Below are 10,196 nucleotides of genomic sequence, written 5' to 3'. Positions count from 1 at the left end.
AACAAAATGAAAAGACAACCTAACAATTGGGAGAAGATATTTGCAAACCATACTTCTGATAAGGGCTTAATCTCCAAAATATATAAAGAACTCATGCATCTCAACAACAAAAAAACTACCAACCCAATTAAAAAATGGGCAAAAGACCTGAACAGTCATTTCTCCAAAGAAGATATACAGATGGCCAACAGACACATGAAAAGATGTTCAAAATCACTAACTATCAGGGAAATGCAAATCAAAACTACAATGAGATATCACCTCACGCCCGTCAGAATGGCTATAATTAACAAGACAGGAAACAACATGTGTTGGAGAGGATGTGGAGAGAAGGGAACTCTCATACACTGCTGGTGGGAGTGCAAACTGGTGCAGCCACTATGGAAAACAGTACGGAGATTCCTCAAAAAATCAGGGATAGAACTACCATATGATCCAGCTATTCCACTGTTGGGTATTTATCCAAAAAACTTGAAAACACCAATTTGTAAAGGTACATGCACCCCTGTGTTCATTGCAGCGTTATTCACAATAGCCAAGACTTGGAAGCAACCTAAGTGGCCATCAAGGGACGAATGGATAAAGAAGCTGTGGTATATATACACAATGGAATACTACTCAGCCATAAGAAAAGATGAAATCCAGCCATTTGTGACAACATGGATGGACATTGAGGGTATAATGCAAAGTGAAATAAGTCAGAGGGAGAAGGTCAAATACCGTATGATTTCCTTCATTAAGCAGTAGATAATAACAACAATAAACAAACACATAGGGGCAGAGATTGGATTGGTGGTTACCAGAGGGGAAGGGGGGAGGGAGGAGGATGAAAGGGATAATTCGGTACGTGTGTGGTGATGGGTTGTAATTAGTATTTTGGCGGTGAACATGATGTAATCTATGCAGAAATAGAAGTACAATGATGTACACCTGAAATTTTTACAATGTTATAAACCAATGTTACTGCAATAAACAATAAATTAAAAAAAAAAAAAGAGTTACCATCTCTTAATCTACTAATTTTCTACTCTCAATTTTTTGGTGGCTGAGGAAACAGGATGTCAAACCATATGAAAAGTCAATTTAATAATTGTTTAAGATGCTTCAGTGTGATGGCATACTCACACATGGACATTCAGGGTGGATTCAGTCACTGGTTAGACACATCTTTACTTACTTGTTCGTGTCTATGTCTGAATAATTTATGTACTGAACTGAACTCCTGATACAATGATTCAGTAGTCCATATAAACAAATAAAGTAATAATTCATCTCCCAAATTTCAAGACTCTATGTTATCATTTAGTTTGTGTTATGCCCTTTGACGTTACTCTACTATTTTCCTAATTGTTGGAGCAATTGAATGCCTGAAACCATCCAGGTTTGTTTTCACTGTAACATGCATAGATTCATCACGGAAAAGGTTTTCTGTGTATGACTCTCAGGAGAGCATTTTTTACATCCTTGTTCCTCAGACTAAAGACTAGTGGATTCAGCATTGGAATGACAATGGTATAGAATACAGGTGCCACCTGTGCCTGGGTCAGGTGTTATCAGGCTGCAAATATGTGAAAATCAGGGACCCATAGAAGACAGTTACACCCATGTGGTGGGATACGCAGGTGGAAAGGTCTCCTGCCTCCTGCAGACTGGATCCTCAGGGTGGCTGAGATGATGGCAGTGTAAGTGACAGTGATGATGAGGAGAGAACTAAGAAGAGTTAACTCAGCCAGAAGAAAGAGCACCATTTCTGTGCTGGATGTGTCTACACAGGACAGGGCCAAAAGAGCTGTGGTGTTCCAGGAAAAATGATTGATGCTGGAATCACAGAGTGACAAACTGCTTATCACACAGATGGATATCAGAGAATTTGTGAAGCATATGGTATATGGCATTACTCCCAGCCAGTTACACGCTTTCTGGGACATAACCATAGACTACAATAGGGGATTGCAGATTGCTACATAGTGGTCATAGGCTGTTGACCCCAGGAGAAAACACTGGCTATACAACAAACCCACAAAAAAGTACATTTGAACAAAACTGCTGACAAAGGAGATGATTTTCTGTTTGGATTGGAAATTTACCAGTGCCTTGGGTGTTACAGTAGAGGAATAAAATATGTCAACAATGCTAAATCACTAAGAAAAAAAGTACATAGTGTCTGGGCCTGAGAGTCAATTTTGATTAACACAATTAGTCCAGGGTTCACCAAAACAATGAACAGATAAATAAAGAAAGACATTAAGAAAAGGCTGACTGGTAGCTCAGGGTGATTGGTAAATCCAGAGAGGATGAAGAGAGTCACCTCAGTGAAGTTGTTCTCAGTCATTTTTATCAACTCAGGCCTTTCACTTACTTGGATAACAATAACAAAAGTTAGAGAAGGATTCACATCTAAAGAGCTAATACTCAAAGTTGACTTAGACTCCAGTAATGAGACGGCAACAGATAGAAAGCAAATATTCAAGTTAATTTTGAACTTATACACGATTTTCATCTTTTTTTGTAGAACTGACAGACACTAATAAAAAAATTCATAGTTCACAATTGTGTGGAGTTGATAGCACTCTAAAAGATATCTATCTGGAATGATTTTTGAATAGATTCCTCCTGAGATATACCATCCTCTACACCAGTCTATCATTGGGCCCAAAATCATATACTTAGAAATTTATCTACTGGAATTAATTATACGATACACTTAGAAAATATAAGATAATTTAGGAAAAGAGGTTCTATAATTTGTGAATTTAATGATACGTTTGTGTGGCAGTTTTAGTTTTTCAACACCTGACAGCTTCTTTACAGGGTTGTTTTAGGAACTTAATATGATCTTAGATGGACACAGCTAATAGCTCCTTGGACTCAATAAAGCTTTGCTAAATTTTGTAGGAAAAAAATATATATATGTGCATATATATATATATAGAGAGAGAGAGAGAGAGGCAGAGAGAGAGAAAGAAACATCCTGCTTACTTTACATGTTAATGCTAAAATTCTTTCCCCTTTTCTTTCTATCACATACCCTTTCTTTCTATTGGTGAGCTAAGACCAAATGAGGAACTTAATCTATGACACAGTTAAATTGTTTTCTGTGTGTAGTCAGTGAACATGTTTGTTTCCCATAAAAAGTGCACGGTTATCTATGACTTCAGACGATATAGCCAATTCATTGACAAGCGGTAGTTTTCAAGTCAATGATAAAAAGGCTACAACCATAAAATAAATGATTTGTTATATTTAAATTAAAGAATTAAAAAATAAGGTGATCTCACTAGAAATTAGAGAACTTATTTGCTTAATTCAATTGACATAAGTATGTGATAAATAACTAAAACTGAAACTAATATGATTTTTTTTTTTTTTTTAAAGATTTTATTTATTCAGTTTTTTCCCCCCAAAGCCCCAGTAGATAGTTGTATGTCATAGGTTCACATCCTTCTAGTTGCTGTACGTGGGACTCGGCCTCACGTTGGACGGAGAAGTGGTGCCTCGGGGCGCTCCCGGGATCCGAACCCGGGCCGCCAGCATCAGAGCGCGCACACTTAACCGCTAAGCCACGGAGCCGGCCCTAATATGATATTAATGTAAGTTTGTTTCATGTATTTAACTCTCTACTTGAGTAACCCAAAGATCCTTGAAGTTATATTGAGTATATTTCATCATTTAGTGTCTCCTGTGATCACGTGTTCCTATTTATTTACCCATTCACTTGTTTAACAAACATTTAGTCAATTAAGGCATTTTATCTTACCTGTCATTAAAGGCACTTTCCTTAAGGCTTACCAGAAGATGCAGGCATGTGAAAAGAAAAAGTTTCTCAGTGTGAGAAGCACACAGACACACATACCGAGTTACGGGAAGAAGAGGATGATAAAACTAGATTTAGCTGGGATTTAGTCATCCAAAGGAAACTCTCTGTGTTTTCAGCTATCTTCTACCTATTTTCAGGTTTATTATCAGATGACAAGAAGAGAAAACATTGTGCAATATTCACTAAAATCACCATTAATTTTTGGCATATAATTACATTTGCTGCACCTACGATTCTAAATCCTATGAAATGTCAATATAGTGGCTTGAATCTGTTGTTGTTGTTGCTGCTGCTGCTATTATTAGCACAGAGCTCTATTTCCTGTATAATGGACCCCTATTAATCTTATGAAGTTGATGAAAGAGATATTGGTGGTTTTGATGACAATATTGGATATTGTGTATATTACATTCCATTGATAATATAAAAGTAAGAACCAAATTAACAAAGTAATTGTTTATATGCCTTCTTGAGAATTAAAATCTAATTTCTTAGCTCAACCCCAGATTCATATTTAGGATTAGTTTTGTTCTTAGTGTATTTCTAAAGCAGTCCCATGACAAAGGATTGTCTTCTGAAATCTAGTGTGTTAAACGGTCTTCTTATACCAGCATCTCTTCCTCAAACTCTCAAACTTACAGCATGAAGGAACTGGTTAATTAATATCTTAGATCTCTTGAGATTTGTATCTTACTTGTACTCCAAGGTCTATTCTTAATTCACCTGGAACATATCTCCAATAGAACCCTGCAGAAATACATATTCCTTACTTTTGTATATTTCAGTTTAAATGGCCATAGACATACTGAAAATGTAATTGACATAGTTTAAAAATCATGTTTATTTTGATATTATTAGTGTGTGTGTTATATATGCATATACACGTGTATATATATATATATATATATATATATATATATATATATAAAACCTTTTCTAAAACGTTATGAAAACACATGGCATACATGATGTTAGAGAAGCCTCTCAGCAAAAAGAAGTGCGATTTCCTATCTACTGATTTAATACTGCTAATATACCATGAAATCATGTTACCATCCATGTCAATAAATCATGTGTATTTATTTTTAATGCAGGCATTCAGTGATTTTTAATTGACTGTGCTCAGTGATACATACACAAAATCATTGGCTGAGAAGAAGTATGCCATTTAGGAAAATGAATTAGAAACCTTAAGGAAAAATCAGACTCATGCTCTCGGTTTCTTGCTCAGCTGATAGGTCAGTACTTCTAAAAACTCAACTCACATTATTATTCCATTTGTTGTTTGTTTGTTTATTTATTTATTTTTTGGTGAGGAAGATTGGCCCTGAGCTAACAGCTGTTGTCAATCTTCCTCTAATTTGTATGTGGGTCACCGCTACAGCATGGCTTGATGAGTGGCATAGGTCTGCACCAGACATTCAAACCTGCAAACCTGGGCCAACAAAGTGGATCATACTGAACTTAACCATTACACCACTGGGCTGGCCCCTGTTTATTTCTTTAAAGCAGCTTCCTAGGCAACACCCTATAAAGATTCTAAGTTAGTAGATCTGAGATTGACACACAAAAGTGAATTTTTCAAAATGCCCCAGGTCCATGGACTATTGACAAGCACTCTGACAAACACTAGCTTGGAAGGATCCCACAGATTTGTCTAATTAAATTTTTTCTCTACTGTGATTGTTACATTCTCTTATTTTACTTATCTTTAAAAGGAATTTAGTATTACAAGGATGAAACAAGACATTCTTCATGGGGGAATAAAAAACACATCTCTAGTTCTACTTGTCACATTAGAAATTTTAAAAAAGGAATAAAATCTATTATAGAGAGGCCTTGTTACCTACCGATGATCAGCATATTCAGATATCAGCACAAAATAAACAGTACTACATTTTTTTCCCATTCTAGTATGTGTCTTGAGAAAATAAAATTTTGAAATAATTGGGTTGTATAACAAAAATCTTAAATTTCCATCCATTCTCTTACTCATTCTTTCAACAGACATTTATTAAGCAGCTATTAAATAACAAATACTATGTGTGAGACAACAAAGATGAGAATGATATTGTCTCTACTTTCACATTATTTAGAGTTAATTGCTTCTTTCAAGATTCAAAATTTGTCTCAGTTCTTTAATATTCTGATATTTGGTGAGCAAATAGGTACAGTGGCTACCAATATATAATTTGTATAGAGACTGTGGTTGACCATGCTCTAGGATCCATCTTGCTCAATTGAATTAATGTTTGCTTATAAAGTCATTTTGAATTCTAGTTAATCAGATTTTTTAAAAACTTTTTATGTAGATACTTTTAGACTTACAAAGTTTCTATATGTGCTTCACCCAGCTTCATGAATATTAACGTCTTACATAATCATAGTACAATTACTAACACTAAGAAATTTACATTGATACAATAGTATTAACTCAACTACAAATTTTATTCAATTTCACCAGTTTTTCCAAAAAGTCCTTTTTCTGTTCTAGGATCCAATCCAGATCATCATCCTGCAATTAGCGTCATGTTGCCTTAGTCTCCTGAATTCAGTGACTGCCCAATTTTCTTTCCTTTTCTTTCATGACCGTGATACTTTTCAAGATTCTTGGTCAAGTATTTTGTAGAAAGTCCATCAATTTAAGTTTGCCTGCTGTTTTCTCATGATTAAATTGAGGTTATTCATTATGGGGAAAAGTACCAGAGAGGTGACATGTATGCCCTGTTCATCTTATCAGAGGATGCATGATGTCCATTAGTGACATTACTAATGATGTTAAACTTGATCACTTAAAGTAGTGTCTGCCAGGCTTCTTCACTGCAAAGTTATGGTTCTCTTCTTTGTAATTTATATAAATATATAAATAAAAAATTTGGGGAAGATAATTAAGACTATGTGAATATTTCATTTATACTTTTTGGCATCCTATCAATATGTTGCCTCTACCAATTATTACTGTGGTATTTTGGTAGCAAATTCTCATTTCCCTTATTCTTTTGACATATTTTAATTGGAATTATTCTCTAAGAAAGAGTTGTTCTTTCTTCTCTATGTATTTAGTTAGTTATATACCGATATGCACTTATTGATAATTATTTTGTTCTTTGGGTTATTATCCAATACTACCATCATTTATTTTGTTGCTCAAGGTGTTCTAGCTTTGCTAATGGAACCATCATCAGATTATCTCCTGTGTGTTTTGCTCTTTGGACAAGCTACTGTGTTTTTTTCACTTCTTACATTCTGGCAGCACAATATGCTCCTGGCTCATCTTATCTTTTCCTGGAGTTGGCTCTAGAAACAACCACTTTGCCAAAGATCCCTGCAAGGATCATCTTCTACAGGAGGATGGCACCTGGAAACGAGGATCTGGACAACATGTTCTATTTTTATGTGTGCACTTATATTTTTCCCTCGAGAATATATCACACATATATTCAAGGCTCTTAAATTTCCATGTCTTTGTGATTATAACTTTTTAAGATTTTATTTATTTATTTTTCCCCCCAAAGCCCCAGTAGATAGTTGTGTGTCATAGCTGCACATCCTTCTAGTTGCTGTATGTGGGACGCGGCCTCAGCATGGCCAGAGAAGCAGCGCGTCGGTGTGAGCCCGGGATCCGAACCCGGGTCGCCAGCAGTGGAGCGCGCTCACTTAACCACTAAGCCACGGGGCCGGCCCATGATTATAACTTTTTAAATCAAGACTCTATGCTATAGTTGAAAATGTTTAGATTTGGGAACCATAATTCTGAGTTTGTGTCCAGAAATATCATTTACTAGCTTTATGACCATGTGAAAATTTCTTTATCTCTTTGATCCTCAGTGTCCATGTCTGCAAACTGACAATAGTAGTACATTGATACAGGCTCAAGACAAGGTTGACATGAGGGAAGCCATGTTGTAGAAAAGAAACCCTACTGTCACTTTGAATGACCACTGACTAACTAGCCCAGCTGGATATGCACCCTCCAGGAGATCTAACTGCTATGTTGATTTTATGACCCCTGCTTGTGTATGTACCTCCCAGCTACAATAAGATAACTTTGTTCTTTTGAGTTCCTTAGGAATGTGAAGACCCCCCAACAGAGAATCTACGCTAATAGCCATCATCAATAAAAACTGAAAGATATGGTGTGGTGACTCCCAGTCTGTAAGACCAGAAGGTCAACATTCCTAACCCCCTCCCCAATAACCCACCAGTCTATATAACTGCTGTAAGACTTTTTCCCCCTTAAAATGGTTCTTTTGGACATGAGTCAACCATCTTCCCTCTTGCTAGCAAGCTGTAATAAAAAAGTCCTTTTTCTCCTACCACCTGCCTCTTGACTATTGGCATGTCTTGTGGTGAGCAGAAGGCCCCACATTTGGCGGTAACAGTACCTGCCTCATGTGTTTGTGAAGATGAAATTCAATAATACATATAAAACATCTTGCATGATATTGAGAACATAGTATGTATTCAATCAATATTTGTTCTATGTCCTTAATATAAATGACTTTATACCTGTAAATACACATTTATTAAACTTTCTTTCACTGTTGGGCATTTATATTAATCACAATATTTCTTTGTTTATTTTTTAAAAAGTAATGCAGAATACACATTGATTTCTTTCCTTTAGATAAGTAGCCAGAAGTAGTATTTGCGGGCCCAAATTATAACTTTATGCTACATATTAGCAAGAGGCATTCTACAGCGGTTGGGCAGATTTTAAATTCCGCGGGCAGATTTTAATTCCCTGACCCTCAGTTTCACTGTAACCTTTCCTACATAGACCATATATGTCTTATCAACTCATATTCACTAGAACTCTGACAAATCAAAGGTTATCTTATTAGATATTTGTTTCATTACTCTGCATGGGAAACTACCTCATATCTTTGTTTACAACTTTTATGCTCATCACTTTAAATATTATTGAAAACCCGATTCCAGTAAGTGGCTTTTTTTTTTACTGTACTAGATGGAAAAACTCCTAATCTTTTGACTGTTTTTATTATTTATTTACTCTTCAGTATCAAATACACTAGTAAATGATTGATAGGTAAGAAAATCTTATGAAAGAATTAACTCACCAGGTTATTAAACAAGTAAGTAAATTGCAAACTTATTATGTGATAATCACTTTCCCAGTAGTTCTGGAACTATGAAGCTGAACAAGATGCGGTCTTTTCCTTACAGGAATAAACAGCCCAGAACAGGAGTTAGCAGTGAAAACATAAACTTACAAGCAGACGATCCAGCCGATGATCCTCCTGGGGGAGGGACGCTGGGCCAGGCAGAGAGCGCGGGCACCCAGCAGCAAGCGCAGTGGGCAGCTGGCGATCCAGGCCCAGGAGGGCATTCGGCCAGCAGCCAAGGCGGTTACAGCAGCGTCCCCGGTAGCCGCCCCCTCCTCTCAGGCTGGGGAGCTGGGGGATGGGGTGGGGAGGGGGGCGGGGCTGCTGTGCACAGCGGAGCCCTCAGGTGGGCTGGGGCTGTACCCCCGACCAGGGCGGGGGCTGGGTAAGGGAACCTGCCCAGAGGCCATCAGAGTCCAGGTGCGCTGGTGACCAAGTGGATAGTGGATGGCGACCGGGCAGTGGGTAAGACATGCATACTCCTGAGCCATGCCAACAACTCCTTCCTGGGGGAGGGAGTGCGCACCTTCTTTCATCACTACACAGTCAGCCTCCTGGGACTCTATGACATAGCCGGACAGGAAGACTGGGATCATCTGAGACCTTTATCTTATCCAAGATTCATGTCGGCCTTATATGCTTCTTTGGTAAATCCAGCTGCATTTCAAAATGTGAGAGAGGAGTGGGTACCAGAATTTAGGGAAGCCTCTAAGGGCACTGCAGTCTTCTTCCCAAACTGCCGCTTGCAGGCTGAGTGGAGAACGGGCGTTCTTCAGTGAATCTGAGGGAATGCCTCTCAGAGAAGGCTGTAACAGCAGTGTGTCTTGGAAGTTATGTGTAAGAGATCCTTACGACCTGGAGCGGAGGGAGTTTCTGCACAGTGTTAGTTCCAGGACTGGAAGAGAGGGATGGTTAGCCTCTGCTCCAGGGACAAGTTTCTAAGGGCTCTACAGTCTTCTCCCCAACCTGCCACTTCAGGCTGAGTGCATGAGAGATTTCACACAAACCTGGGAGTGATTTCATACATAACAGTGGATGTCACATCACAGTTAAGAATATGACTGCCGTCACACACAGTGGGAGTGATATTACACAATCTGAGAGATGTGACAGGCTATCCTAGTGTTATCACACTCAGCGTGTGGGATGTCACAAAATGGTTGTGATGACACACATAAGGATTGGAGTGATGTCACATACACACTGTTGGAATGGTGTCAAACACACTATCAGAGTGATGTCACACTCGATTG

At 37.8% G+C, this 10,196-nt stretch overlaps 1 pseudogene; it reads right to left on the bottom strand.

Annotated features, from left to right (window-relative positions):
• Window positions 1–1,412: 1,412 nt before the first annotated feature.
• On the bottom strand, window positions 1,413–2,332 carry LOC101406377 (olfactory receptor 8I2-like; annotated as a pseudogene).
• Window positions 2,333–10,196: the final 7,864 nt, after the last annotated feature.

Source organism: Ceratotherium simum, chromosome 9, assembly GCF_057802395.1.
Source record: "Ceratotherium simum simum isolate JZ-2026a chromosome 9, ASM5780239v1, whole genome shotgun sequence".
Taxonomy (NCBI): Eukaryota; Metazoa; Chordata; class Mammalia; order Perissodactyla; family Rhinocerotidae; genus Ceratotherium; species Ceratotherium simum.
The sequence above is the reverse complement of the archived record's forward strand: the minus strand, read 5'-3'. Positions and strand labels throughout refer to the sequence as shown.